Raw genomic sequence first — 16,260 nt, 5'->3', positions numbered from 1 at the left:
CTTAACGAATGAGGCTCTTCTAACTGGTAATGCATAGAAAGTGCACCATCACCGGTAAAAGTACTTAATGGCCACAAAATTTTAGTTTAGGATCATTAGTTGTTGAGCTTCCCAAGTTGGCCGTAATGGAGGCACGAAACACAGACTCCCACATCAGTAGCGAGATTTCATATACTGGGAATGTCGTATCATTAGTTTGATCATTAAAATTTCTGTCTAACTATATAGAGCTTCTACCCAATGTTGAGCTTAAGCCTGCCCCTCAGTACGCCAATTGATACGACCTGCACTTAGCTGTGATGTCTGACCATTGTGAATGAGGCAAGGCCAGTTTGTAAGGATTGTTCCAAGTAGCGTTCTTTCTACCCCTCTGGGAAATAGGCATGATATTATGCATGTGTGTATTTAATAAATGTCTGACCGTTTAATTCATTGAATTTTACTTGAAAAAAAATATAGTTTCTTCGGATGACGCGTTGATAAGTCTGTCGTACGACATATCTCAATAGCTACTCGGTAGTCGATAGTCTTAGTCGCCCCTGCTACCCCTAAACCATACGATCTAATGGAGAACCGTGTGTGCAATACAAACAAGACCTTCCCACCACAAATATTTAACTTAGCGGGAGTGTATAGTGCAAGTAGCCTTTAACAAATCTAAGGAATTTTCCGTTCTACGTAAGTATTAATTTAGTCTATCAATCAAACTAAGATGGCCGCTTTCAATCTCCCACCATAACTAGTAAACCTTGAAGAACATCTAGATTATTCAGTTAATCTTGTTTCTTTACTCAATAATTTCCTGCTTTTCGACGGAAGAGTTCCTTTTGAAATATTTGTAACGATGAATGACAATTTTTTACTTCCGTGGTAAATTTCGAAAATTGTTTCGTACTTCAGAAGACATCTTAAATGTCGTTATTGTATGTACTTGAGTCGAAGACAATCACTTATGACGGACCCAGACGAAAAGCAGGACATAATGACAGTATAGAAGCAATTGTAATTTTGAAGGCACGAAGGATCTATTAACCGTGTTATTGTCTGGGAGCAGGTTCTCACGAATAAATAACTAAATAAACAATACAATAGGAATTAATGAAGACATGCAGAAGCGTGAATGAAATGATGAAATGAAGCGCAATGACAAAAGAAAATACCACTACGTGCATTTGTGTACAATGATGATTACCTGTAGTCAATGTAGCGATAGTACGCCTAGAAAATGTGTTAAATCTCTACCTGCAGAATTAAGTCCCAATTACAAACCTATTTAAATTATATGAAAGAAAGTAATATTGCCCCAAATGGCTGGCTAATGCCGTTGCATCGAGTGCGCTATAATGGGCATGCCATTAACCTATTCCGATAAGACTAGATGAGCTCGAGTGGGGCTATTAACGATCAGATTTGTGTAATCAAGTCCTTGACTGATAGAGGAAAAGAGTGCTCCTCGTTTTAATTGCGTAGGTAAGCTCATTGTGACGAGTGAGGCTGTAGGTTTGGCCCAAGACAAAAGAAACAATGGAGGAGTAGTTGCCTTGTATGATTCCCTAACCCTCTACACGACCTTCTAACCTAAAGTGTGAGTCGAGCGATTATCTTTCTTATTTCTGAAGAAATCATGTACCTGGGACTGGTACAGAAAATAAATGAATTTTACCCATTAGTGGTAGTACCCACTGCTGGGCAAGGGTCTCCTCCTGAAATGAAGGAGTGTTTAGGCCTTCAGTCCACCACGCTAGACTGGTTCGGCATTGGGCTTAATTTATTCATTTATGAATGTGTTAATTAGGTGTTGAGATTAGGCTTGGATTATGGAAAACTATAGGAAGAGCCGGTTGCAGAATGGCATGGATTAGGAACAACAGTAACTATTTAAGAACAAATACGACCATATTTATATAGATCGTTGGTGTTTCGACTAAATTGTATCAGTTATTGTTTCATGTAGTTGTCTTCACTTATTTTCTTACTAACCTACAACAATCCTAATTATATTCGTTAGATATGTCATGGTTATTCCTAAAAGAAAATACCCAGGAGATGATTGAATACAGATGTATGATCAATAATGCATGACATTGACTGCCACTACTGCATCTCACGACATAATAATATGGGTGTGAGTTCTGCATTTATTACAGTGAGTAATACATTCTAATACACTTACCATGCTTTGTGATGTAATATACCTATTCCAGATAAGAAACGATGCCCATAATCCTACCTATTAGAAAATTCTCGTGACTAGAAGAAAACCGATACTTCAATATTGAGTTACTATATTGGTCTATAATGTATTAAAAGGCTCTTTACTCTTTTATAGTGCACTTTTTTAATGGCAGGTCTTGCTTTAAATTACCTACTGCTCCAGCGTTTTATGGTACGATGGGGATTCGGGATCGCTTTCTGTGAAGCGTCTCGGAGATGTCTGTGAAGACTTTTTATAGCAACAATCAATAAAAAATGAGCTGAGTTGCGTTTTCAAATTACTAAAGCAAGGAAGGGTTTTGTAGTTGTACCTAAATAAATAAAATGACTACATAATGACTATCAGACAACGCATAGCCGAACTACTGACCGCAAGAAACTGAATTTGGCACGCACATACTTTGCAGAGCGTAGGGAAAGGAGCGCAAAGAGAGGATTTCTGGAAATTTCGGAAAGCTAGCATTCAATATAGTGCCTTCCGTCCTTTCAATTTTGACATTTCGGAAACAGGATCCTAGTTTAAAATTCAAATAACTTTGCGCCATCCGCAAATAAATTATCCGTAGATGTCAAATGTCAAAGTATTGGGTAATTTGTATTAACCAAGGCCGGTGGGTGGTTCAACCGGTTGCGGTGACCACTTTCTAGTAGAAATGGTAAACTAAGCAGTTATTAGCGCCTCTCTCTCAGTTTCACTGCACTTAGTGCTCGTTCGATGTTAAGTGTGGATTCTGTGTCAATTGCCTGTTTACGTCTAGAAAGTGGTCTGTATTTGTTTTGATGGTGTTTGAGGGACACTACAGACTTGCAGTATCGATGACTATAAACGTTTTTTTTTTGTGTAACCTGTCCCACTGTGGAGCATGGGTGTCCACTCTAACGAGGAGGAGGGATTAGGCCTTGAGTCCAACACGCTGGCTAAGTGCGGGTTGGGGACTTTGCATGCCCTCAATAAATGTGTTTAACAAATTTTTAGGCATTTTTTTTTTGTATTTGTTTAACACGCACGGGGAAGTATTTTAAAGTTAAACGGTGCCACCAATTTTCTTTTAGTCCTGCATCTCACTGTCGTAAAGAGGCTTCTCCTCTTCCCTTCAAATATCTTGCCCTGCGCCATATCCCACTGCGCCTTTCTCCGTGAAGGTAGGTAGACCAAAGAACACCACCTGCTATGTTCTACAAACTTCTGTCGTTTTATTCACACTCAAACATCTGTCTTAATTATATGAATAGACATGAATTATACTCAAAGTTAAATAAGAAAATAGCACATGCAAACGTGTTTTAGATCTGAGACGGTCAATAGTGTCTAAAAGTAACCTGCAGATTTAGATTCTGCAACGTTTTGTAGACATAAAATCTGCATAGTAACATTTATGCTTTTATTGTACCTAGATAATTAAGTTTATATACTCAGTTACTGAATGTGACATTGTGTGAGTATTTTTCTATTTTTCAGACCTTCATATATAACCTTGTTATATCTAGATTGTTCTTAAGACTTTGGTGTCACCATTACCTACCTTCAAGCTATTTGCAAAATGAATGTAAACCTGTCTTTCTGGTAATGTGGGTAATGTATTTTTATTCATTTTCTATTTTTAGGCTCCGTTGTTGCATAATGTGTGATAATAATATACAAAAATAGCACGTGTTAAAATTAAAGTATGTGTTCGAATTTTAGATGAAAAGCGACACTCAATTATCGAAAAAACTTTTCTCTCGGATCAATATTTCTTGAGGTCGATGCGCGCAGAGCAAGTTTTTCAGTTTTGTCATAAAAGGTTTTTAATCCTCAGTCATTGGGCTCACAGCCGCAACTCATTTGCAAAAAAGTGTAGCGTGCGGAATCCGGGATATTAAAGTCTCATTACCGGTACACTGGATGCGGGAAAAGGCGCATTCCGGAATATTTCTGGATTTTTCTGCCACAGGCAACAGCAGTTGCCTACGATCTCCCTGGAATACGAGAAAAAAATATAATAAAACGTACTTCCTATAAATTGTTTAGCAAAAAATAATAGTTAACTGCAAGAACTAGCGTATTTACCGTTCAATTAACTGCAATCCGTAAGATAAAGATTTGTTAAGAGCAATCAATCTGTAGGTATTTTACTTAGATGCTCTTAAATAAGGAAGTGTAGAAGCAATATTGATAGATCTGACATTGCAGTTTCTAAAATATTTGATCTTTTAGGTATCATTATCTAAGAAAAAAACTATAAAGAGTTCCATTTTTAAGAAGAGACGTAAAAAGCGTTTTGGTCATAACACCGTATGACTTATTATACTAATAACTTAAATATGTACTAAAAGTTAGGTATCGGTACTATTTTTACCTATGATAATTTACAAATGACATAAGAATGAGCTCAAACCTTTTTCTAAGCAACAAAAATGTAATTGAACCTTTTTCATCCCAAAGAGGTGACGATAGAAAAAAAATCCTTACGAACGAAATCGCAGGTTAAAGTTTGTCTACGAATAAACTAGTCAAATATGCAGCTAGCCATTAAGTTTATAGTACTAGTTTACAGTCTATATAGTCAGGTGCAGCTGTTTCACAATCTGATACATAATTCAGGTGCATTTACGACACGCTTCCGAAACACTTCCTTTCGTTCTTTCGCAAGCCTTGTTTTACATACATACAAATACCTGCTAGATATCTAGATGTAATGATTTTTTGAAGGTCGGTTCTTGAATGCATTCCGAAATACCCAAAAATGTTTTTTGAAATGTCTCGAAATTGAGAAGATGTATTTATTTTTATTTGCATTTTTTTCACAATTCATGTCTGGGTATGTTGGTTTTGAAAAAATGAAGCAATATATCAAATTCGATATTTTTTGCTCAAATTATAGATTAACTTAAAGGTAAGTAGCGATATATAATATAGGTATTTGGCTCTAATTACGAGTATATAAATATTACAGACATGCTATCATGCAACTAGTAAACAATTTTACAGCAAAATTAAGAAACATCCGTTCCGATTTCTTATAGCAACTGTTAATTAGTACAATAAAACAATGACTATACAGTACCATAGTTTTATTACAATATAGGCATTTTAGTCAAAAACCAAATAGTTTTCAGAAACAAATTAGTTTTCGTATGTACTTGTTTCGCAAACTTCACGGCTTATATAGTAAATTAGTATGTGTAGGTACGATAAAGCAAAATGTCATTTGAATTCGTTAAATAATTTACCCTCCTAGAATACAAGCCTCGTGCTATGATAATTTATGCTTTGGTAGATAGTATATTTTATTGGATTTGTATTGCATTGGTCCATTAGTACAAAATTATATTATTATCTGTTTTTTATTAATCTATATCTTGAACGCACCTCTTCAGTAGGTTATACCTTCAGAAAGACGGGTAATAGGCTGAATGACGACTATTCTCGATCACAGGAGGTCCCCGATCTGCGAGATTCCTGAGGACCCCGAAATATTATTTATTTAAATATTCAGACACAGTCTCACTGAACTTGTTATTCGTCATTTATCTATATGGAAAAGTACACAGCTAATAATTTAAAATAACTTTAGGACAGTTACAATCCCATATAAATACTATATTCTATAGAGGTTTTTGTTGTGTCCAAACAATGATACATTGGCTTGTACGAGGTCTACGACCTGGAGTCAGAAGGTCAATGTATCTGATTTTTTTGTTATACAGTGTCATGTCTCCAGTTAGGTGTCACGAAGTTTTTATCAGATTGTTTTGACTGGACATTCAATTAGAAAAAATCAGCATTTTGCGAGTTGAACTCGTGCTCGAAGTATTCCTTGTAATAAAACTACAAAAATCACGGTTCGTTAGGTGCAGCCAGGTGACCGACAGACAGATAGACGTCGGCGGAGTCAAAGTGCAACCAGAACCTAAACATCTGTTTGTGGATCGCACAAATAATTGTTCCGTGTGGGCATCGAACCCACGACCTCAACGTTATGGTAGTGGCGTGGCGACCATCTTAACTACTGTGCCACGGAAATCTTAGTTATAGGGTCCCACTTTTACCTTTTGGGTACGTCAACTGCTAATTATTTATCTATTTACTTACTTTCTAGGAATCTTATAGACCCTAAGGCCGTCTTTATAATTTCTTCTAATTATACAACTACCAAGTATTGTAGGCTACAGATTTTAAGCAAACTTTAAGTGTTTGTTTTAAGATGATAAGTAGTTTGTATGTTGATTTAACAATGTCAATATTTAGTTTGAAAGTAAAAGTTTACCGGCGCTTACACTGGAACTACCAATACAAGAAACTGGTTGTAAAATTTTCGAGATTTTTCAAGAGTGTTCGTTGCATAATATTTTGAAGTAGACCGCTCAGAATCAAATAAGATGGAAAGCATTTTAGTGCCTTTTCGGGTACTTCCAGATTCAATTAATTGCTACATAAAAATACTACAGGAGTAATCATAACTGGGAAAGTAATTTGTACATTATTTCATTGGGATAAAGTTCAAAATGCGATGCATAATATAACTCTCAAGTATCGATTACCTTTACGTCTAGTAGTAAATTGAGTCATATACATTTATTGCTTCAACAATGTGTTATTTCAAAAACAATAGTTGTTATCACGATTGCATTGTGTTCGAACCTTATCCGGAACTAATGTTTACTATTTCAGTTTTGATAGTTTCAATTTTACACTTTACCTACGTGATAAAATCTAAGGTACTTAATGACACTTTGACCACACAGATAATGCTTCAGTGATCACTTGCAATAAAAATTTTAAATGAAATAAGTAACCATTTTTCTGCTGGGCTCCTCCAGTCCAGTCTCCTCTCAGAAAGAGAAAATTCTGCCTTGAGTCGACCATGTTGGTCAAGTGCGGATTAGTACAATTCAATTCAATTAGAATAGAATATTCCTTAGATCTAACACCAATATCATAGTCCATCATAAATAAGATGAAGTAGCAAACAGAATTAATATTGACATTACCAGCAGAACCTACGGATGTGCCAATAATTCAGGTGTGTCAGTAGCGACTGGTAACTTGCGCAACTGGGACTTCGACTGGTCTAACCTTCCACGGTGTGATGGAGTTAAATTTATTTATAGTAAGCCTGGTTTTGCACTAGTAATAAATAGCTAATAGAAGAGCTATGAAAAGAAAAGCCTTACTTAAGTATTTTTTCTTTTGTTGGATTATTTCTGCTAGTACTGAACTCGCTATGTTTAGTACTTTTTATGATCTAGGTAATTTCCAAGTCTGAAAGTTTCAAGTGGACTCAAGGCCTAACCCCTTCCTCATTACGGGAGGAGACACTTGCCCAGCAGTGGGACATTAATTGGTTAATTTTATTATTTTTTTTATTAGGTAATTTCCGCAATGTCATTTGTCATCGTCCAATTTTACTTATTGTAGGTTTTGACGTATCGAATATCAATCCATATCCACCCAATAAAAGGTCCGGTTTCATCACCAGCAGTAAAGCAAGAGGAATTTAGATTTTTTTGAATTTTATCGTTTTTTCCTCTATGGCATAGTCGATCACTACATGGGAAAGCGTTTCAAAACTTTCTGTACTTTCGTGAAAATGTTAAAATGAAACTGTATACTCCAAAACGACCTTTTCACATAGTTTCCAAGACATTTCTATACAATAAATAATAAGCCGTAGTTGACAGAAGGCAATAGTGCACAATGGGGTCAAGCGGCGCATGCGCACGTTGGAAAAGCTCACCGGATAAACGATTGCACTCGCCGTGTTAATGCACAGACACATAACATTATATACACACGTTGTTTGACATACATCAAGTTAACAACAAACATAATACAAAACATCGTTAATATCAGCAGAAGACATTTTCGGGGCAATCGATAGCACTAATTGAGTTGACACTTACTTTAGGCTGAGAAAAAGGGTTGAGTATTGTCTCCATTTCACTTATCAGGTAAGGGGTGAGGACTTTAAATTTTTTTTAAATTGTCTGAGGTCAAGAACTGTTTAAAAGGGCTAAGAACTCCTAGACATACACATCGTCATCACAATGTTGTTTTTGCCAAGTTTGCAAAAAATATTTCTTATTCAGACATCATCATATTTCTTATTCAGACATGACAACAAAATTCTCAATGCTTTATGATTAAACTCTTGCTTGCGTGGCAAGTGAATACTACACACAATCACTCATTTGTTAGCTGTCAAATATTACCAATACATGTCAAAAATAAACACACAAATACAGGCATTATTGACTAGAAACATCTGTCTATTGAACAGTGTTGACATATCGCAATATTGCCAACATCAGAACCGGTTCCTAAATGCGGCTGCACTGTTGCAATTATTTACTTTACACCTATAGGGAGTTATAGGCAGGCTTGAATACTACGGTAGATACGATATTGAAATCTTACTCAATGAGAAACCAGGCTTTTGATAATACAGTGCGAAATGGGTCTTAAACTTTTTCTTTTCGGCCGGTCATCGCCTTGGTCACAGTTTGTTTGAGGATCCAGGATTTTGGTTTGGTATATTTTAAAGGGGCTTGATTCGTTTAACCATATGGTCAAATAATCAAATGTTAGTGGTCAAATCAGATGCTTTGTGAGTTAATTTCGAAGTTCCTATTCATAGCTAGGAAAGATAGTCGATTCTTTTGTGGAGCTTAGAAGTATTTTTATGCCAATTTGTGCAAGTGATAGTTAAGTTTTAGTTAAAGGCTATAGATTATTCTCATACTGTATGGCCACAGCACACTTTAAGCAACAATACACATACGTAAATGTCTGTAGTTACGTACTTCTCTATAGAAGAATATTTACAAAAGATTTTCATAAGACTTCCTTATCATGATCACAAAAGATGACGTGTAATGACTCACAGGCATTCAAGGAAATCCGATCTAATATTTGTATATTGATTCATGTGCAGTTATCGTTTACTTTATATCGTATTTATATTATTATTGAACTCGCAGGTACGTCCCCGGTCATAAAAATATGGGTAATTTATGCGGATATACACACAGTTTGATGTCGATCAATATTTGATAAAGACCGAAAAATATTAGGTCGTATTTATTTCTCTAGAGCATATATTCTTAAGGATAAAAGTGTGAAAATTATTGTACATTGCAAATAATAACAACTTTTAACGTCAGCAGCAAACTGCAAACAACAGTCAACTGTTGACCGCAACTGCAAACTGCACGCAACAACAATCGCAATTTCTTCATTATTTTCATAACACCTGAAATTATCAAATCGAGTATACTATTGTTAATGTAAAAAACACACCCGAAGAATAAGGATACTATTTAAATATGTAAATCTGAAGTTTCTATGGCCTTACACTATGCAATTTATTCCAAGCACATTAACAATAGCAAATCAATCACTATGGAAAACTTAATTCATTCCTTAACAATAACAAATATCAATATTTGACTAAACTAACCACTGATTTGCCTTAACATCTTTGTTTACAAATTAAATATTTAAATTATTATAAATAGATGTCACAAAGAATTTTATCTCCATTGTTCCGGCGTATGATAACCTTTGCCCAGTAAGAAACTATTCCAATTAAGTGCTTATGCACTCATTACAATAATTTATCTAACGACATAATAATATAACAAAGCAATGTATTGCTTCTATATTATTATGTATAGAACTTAATATAAAATGTTTAACAATAATTTAGATTTGTTTGTTGCAAGTGCCTTTGTAGTATACGATTGATATAGTAGATATGGCTGCTGATTACAAGGTCTCGGGTTCCATTCCCAGCTCGGACAAAGCAATGCTCCTTTGATTTATAATAGAAAATGTTCAATACTACCTAGGAGTTTGGTAACGCGCCTGGTATATAGCAACAGGCTCGCCCCCTATTACATGGGACTACACAAATCCCTAAACAATTACTCTTTGTATTGAACACTATCTTATATTGTATTTTTTGTTGCAGATACCACGCTATCAAAGCCGACAATAGTAAGTATTAAAACCATATTCTCAAACAAAGCAGAAAAAAAGGCTAATTTGGTAGGTATTCTAAGATTTGAATGCTACCCTAAAGTTTAGGGTCATCTCAGGTATATACATTATTATGTGTCTACCCAAACACTGGCTCTGTTTGAAGTCCTTAAAAGTGTCTAAAATTTAATATCAGTGCGACCTTTCCTGTCACGAAAATATTTATTTTGTAACTTTTTGCGTTACTTTAAAATTCTTAGCAGCATTTAGCCCTATAAGATAAGCATAATTATGACAAATATGTATACTAACGACCATTCAATTTACCTCATTAGGCAGTACAATAAAGTTCATGATATTTATCTATCATCTCAGTAGGATGGCCTACATAGGGTTGCGTAACGTCACTGTGTCATTGTGCGCAAGACGACCTGCGCCCGCGCACAATGGCCGGGCTTTCGTTCCGCTGACTTGTAGGGACGTGACTTATACATATGCTCATATCGATAGTATGAAATAGCTAGGCTACTTAGATGTGGCTTACGGAAGGTTGATTCTTGATAAAAGTGTACTCTCAGCTTTAGCTTATAACCATAGGTTATTCGTTTTTATAAATTTGGTCTTATTATTTGGTAAAAGCTAAAGTTAAGATGTTATTACTAGCTGAAGACGAAGTTAAATCACAATTAATGGCTAGACAATTATGATTGTATAGAAAAAAGAACACGCTACAGTCTTTGTTTTGCGAGTGTAATATCATGAATTTTAAAATTAGGGCATTTTATATGATAGTACTTAGGTTTAGTTTGAAACGAGTTATTCGGAGTCAAAATGATGGCTTTTTTGTTTTTTCCATTCTTTCTCGGCCTGTACTGGTTCCTTATCACCTAATGGATAGGATCGGCATGGGACCATTTATCTCATCAAGCAATACATAAAGAATACTTGTCTGTAAAAAAAGTACGTAGAAAATAACGTGATTGAGCATCTTTCTTCTACACTTTATGTGAATTGATAACTAGCCAATTCTTTTTTTGCGACATTCACTAAACTACGACTAAATTTTATGTGATTATCTCTTTTTACACACTACCAACACGTGGACGTTTTTTATAAAGGTGTTTTTATGATTCATACTACTGTCTAACAAAAATATAGAGAAAAATTGTATGTTAGTTAAATACAATTGCAACTATGAGACACTACTTTTATTTTAGAGTTGCATCGCTGCCCTAGTGGAGAGCAGAAATAGTGTTCCAGTTTCTGTCAGCGCTAAGGCTATGTAAAATTAGTAATAATTTTAACTCATTACTATTCTACTGCAGGGAAAGGGTCTTCTCTACGACTGATCTATCACGGTGGTCAAGTACGGGTTGGGGACTTATGAAATTAATTATGCTTACTTCTGATTTAAATAATCTGCCCTTAATAGTGAAATATAGTCAGAATACGCCATTTTGCAATTATTTCAGTGTATTATTTTTATGCACAGGTCTAGTAGCAAACAAAAACTAGTTTCATCTAATCGCATATTTTAATAAAAATGTAGTGATTTGCGTAATAGATTATATATAAGCGTGTATTATATCCAATTATTATTATATCTTTGTATATCCGCATACGATTGCGTCGCAAAAAGGATAACGAGGATATCTTATCACAAGTACGCAAAGATTTAGATAGTACAAGATTAATTGATAATTCAGTACAATTAGGTTTCTAGTAATTATTACATAGAGATATATTAAAGCCAAATAATGTTACTTCAAGTTCCGTGTGTTATAGCAACATATTGCAGGTCTCAAGGAACAACATGAGGTTTCAAAAATAGAGTCTTCAGCTTTAAAAGTTTAAAGCACTTCTTAACATTATAATTAGGGTGTTTCTGGTTTATTATATTATAACGTAATTTTAATGACTTGACTTGGACTGTACTGGTACTTAATCTGTGACCCTGATGCTTATTAGCTAGCTTTTGCCCGCGACTTTCACCGCCTGAATAGATTTCCCAGATGAAAATATATCATGGATTGGTGTTGATCCAGGTCATAAACTAGTTTTGACGTAAATGAGTAACAAATTTTCAACCTTTCGCATTTCTAATATTAGTTTCTTGATAAAGAATGCCATTTACTTTTTATTATGTAAATCGCAACTGTTTGGTATATTTAATCTAATGTACTGAGATTAAGATAGCTTAACATTTGCGTGTTAATTAATAATTCCTTTAATAAAGGCTCTGCAACGCCTTAAAAAAGACCTTTTCACCAGTTGTGCAAAATTCCTTGGTATTATTTCTTCTGACGCTGTGTCAATTTTCTGGCAAAGTTCTGATAGATTTTGTATTTATTTCGAATAGACTTTCTCTTTTATGCATTCCTAGTCAAAAATATCTCTGGGTTTAGATCGGGGGAGCGATGAGGCCATAAAATTCAACCACTGCGTCCGATCCATCTGTGAGGACATGCTTCGTTCAAATAAAAATAACATTTTTATTGGCAAGAAAAGTGGCAAGTGTTGCACCATTTTGTAATCTTGATTAATTGCGCCAACTTTTGAAATAACTTGCCAAGGGTAGTGTAGTACATTTTTTTTCAATATGAAGCGTCAAAGTTAACTAACGATATTTTTGTGAACCATGACTCACTAAAACTTAACTTTTTTTAGAAAATTAACAATGTTTTGTGCATTAATTTGTTTTACGATTAATAGCATATTTAATAAAGATCACGAAATAAAAAAAACGCAGCGAAATTGTGACATTGGTGATCACAGGACTTGAAAATGCGACCAAGGGTGTGGAATTTTAACTTTTTTGAAAAATGTCTATTATTGCTGAACTAAGTGATATGGATTTTTTTTTTTATTTTTCCTAGAACCGGTATGACTTGGCCTTTCATCCTGTCTCGGATTATCGTTGAGTTTTGGGACACCCTGTATAAGTATATATTTAGAAGTATATAAGTATGTTCATGATAGCCGAGTGGAGCAGTGATAGCCGAGTGGAGCAGTGATAGCCGAGTGGTATAAGTTGACACCTCCCACGCAAGTGGTCGCAGGTTCGAACCCGAGGCAACACACCAATGACTTTTCGAAGTTATGTGTGTATTAGAAATAATTATCACATGCTCCAACGGTGAAGGAAAACATCGTGAGGAAACCTTGCATGCCTAAAAATTTGTTTAACACATTAATTGAAGGCATGCAAAGTCCCCAACCCGCACTTGGCCAGCGTGGTGGACTCAAGGCCTAACCCCTCCCTCATTACGGGAGGAGACCCTTGCCCAGCAGTGGGACATTAATGGGTTAAATTTATTTATATTTATTTAAGTATGTTCATCAGTTATTTGGTTAGCATAGTACAAGCTCTGCTTAGTTTGGAATCAAATGACCGTGTGTGAGTTGTCCTAAAATATTTATTTATTTAATTTATTCTTTACTTAACTTTCTGAGCATTTTTCAACTAGTACCTATGCGTTATGAGTGATATTTTATTTCTGCAGATATACGAAATCACGGCCGTTGTCTTTTTATCGATATGGTGTGTGTAAATAGTCCCTCCCTAACGTTCTCAGTTATGAAATATAATTTGAAATGCTTTTACTTTCTTCTCGGCGACAATATTGTTATTTAATATGAGCTATTTGCACAATTGCACATACATACGTGTTGTAAGTGTTTCTGTAATGCTATAGTTGATGGCGTGTGTATTGCGTTATCTGCGAGGAATTATTGTTTTATGCATTTCGATGCTATACGTATATAGGTACGTGGTTACTTTTTGACTTATTCTTGACTTACGATACACTCGTTCAAAGTTCGTAGTAGTAATTATATTATTAATCGTATTAGATTTTTTGTTGATCTCCTGTCACCGACTAACGATAAAATATTAACCTTTTTGTGCTATGTACTTCATAGTGAAATGAAACTTTATTTGGTTTTCTTAGACAAGTGACCGGACTCTCAGCATGTATATTCGATATCTAAGTTGATAACGAGTATAATATATTATTATGTAAAATGAGATAGCTACTATGCAGAACAGTGCTGTTTGCGTACGAAAAAACAATGTACAAAATTGTAGGGGTTTTGAAAGTGTCTCTACTTCTTCATATCGTATGGTTAGTGGTCAACCTGGTGTCAAAGTTGTTCAAACCGCCCGAAGGCCTTTGACGTGGCTTAACGACTGTTATCTAAATTGACAACAACCGGGACTGACTTTTTACGTGCCCCCCGAAGCACGGAGACGCCCAGTGCAAATACCACTATGCGGTCACCCATCTAAAGAATGACCGTGCCAAGGTTTGCTTAACCCACGGATCGTTTACCGACTGGTGAGCGCAACTGGCTATGGGCGCCTCACAGTGTCTCAGTGTCTTTACTGAAAAGTGGCTATTAAAAAGTTATCAACTGAGATACACAAAGCCCTCATCCGTAAATGCATTATACATACATGTGTTTATCTTTATTATGCTTCTTTATGAGTAAGACAAATGAATTGATTTGATAACCAGTGGACGTTGTACTCAGATAGCACTGAACGAATCAACTGCATTAACAACCATTTGTTTGACCGACTGTAATCTACTACACTGATGTATTTGTACATAATTGTATTTATGTATTTGTCATGACATCGCGCTATTATATTATAGAGCCATAAAAACGTTTATTAAAATGTGTTAAGTTTTTTTAATATATTTTTGTATCCAATCATAGAGAGAGAGAATCATAGAGAGAATCAATTCGATCATGCATTTTACTTCACATTACTTGACGTTTCGGCATAGGTTGACACTGATTTAGAGTTCAAGTAATCTTGCTGCAAGTCACTACAGTAGTTTGTAGCACTAAGTTACTTCTAGGTAAAGAGAACATTGTACTAATAATCGAGAGTTCATCACTGACTCTGCTATTATTGAGAAATATACTATTATAAACTAGTAAGATTAAAAGATTAGGGAGGATTGTCGTGAGATAGCCAATGACAGAAACCGTAAGATTTTGGGGGAGCCCTTTGCCCAATAATGGGACAGTACAGGTAAGTAAAAAATAATGAAAATAATAAGACAAATAATACTGTATCCGACCTGACTCATAGACACTCATATTCATGATCACCAGTCAGATACACTACCGACCGCGTGACAGAAAGCTAGTATGTACTATATAGCAATTTCGAAACTAAATGACTATTTTACCAAGACATTTTCTACAATATTTAAAAAACATCGGAAACCGTTCTACATTTCCCTTTTCGACTATTCAGGATATTGATAATTCAATTTACATTGTCTTAAGGTCATCCAGTATTTAAAGTAATAATGATCAGTTATTAATTAACATAATGCACAAAAGATATCGATAAAATTAGGAATAATTTCGGTAGGAAGTGATCATTCGATAATTTATCAGAGCAGGCAATGATGCATGGATAAATTAATAAGTAATATGTTTTATATTCTTTGTTTTTGGTCATAAAATGTGGTATTTTGTTGTGAAATAAGTTATGTCGTGGTCTACATTTCTTCCTGAATGAAAGTTATTAAGGCAGGTAGAAAAAGGGACATTGCTTTATAAGTATCGTATTAACAGTAGTACAAAAAGTAGTAGTATTCCAGCATATAAAAATCTATGAAAGGTATCATTCTAAACGCCAAAATGCAACATTAAGCGCAGATTAGGTTCTAAATCTGAGTCACATTATAATATAACTCTTTAATATCTGACCTACTAGTCCATTGGGAATACCACCATAATTCCTTTAGAAAACAGCATTAGTCTAACAAAAAGAAGCTCCATTAAACCGCTGCGAAGGCATCGACCTGTATAGTGTTAGTTCCTTAATGGAAATGGACTATGGTAATCAGGTGTGGTCGTGACGGTGTTGTATGGGCACGGTGTGATGGATTATAGTTAAAAGGGTTCTATGATATACGGCTATTAAGGAACTGTGTCTACATGAAAGTGTTTGAGAAAGTGTAAAACTATTTATTTATTTATTTTAAACTTTATATACAGAGCTGTATGAAGGCGGACTTAATGCCTGGAGCATTTTCTGCCAGTCTACCTTAGGGTGA

The 16,260-nt window shown here is 35.1% G+C and overlaps 1 protein-coding gene across 2 annotated transcripts in view; it reads left to right on the top strand.

The window, feature by feature from the left end:
- Window positions 1–16,260, top strand: part of LOC142984033 (ATP-binding cassette sub-family D member 1-like) — a 72,671-nt gene that overhangs the window by 8,709 nt on the left and 47,702 nt on the right. For both annotated transcript variants that reach the window (XR_012960128.1, XM_076131340.1), the window contains exon 2: window positions 10,170–10,195. The gene's annotated coding sequence lies outside the window, so the exon portion shown is untranslated. The remainder of the gene's footprint in view (window positions 1–10,169; window positions 10,196–16,260) is intronic.

Source organism: Anticarsia gemmatalis, chromosome 25, assembly GCF_050436995.1.
Source record: "Anticarsia gemmatalis isolate Benzon Research Colony breed Stoneville strain chromosome 25, ilAntGemm2 primary, whole genome shotgun sequence".
In the NCBI taxonomy this organism is placed as follows: Eukaryota; Metazoa; Arthropoda; class Insecta; order Lepidoptera; family Erebidae; genus Anticarsia; species Anticarsia gemmatalis.
This window is presented reverse-complemented; position numbering and strand designations above follow the sequence as displayed.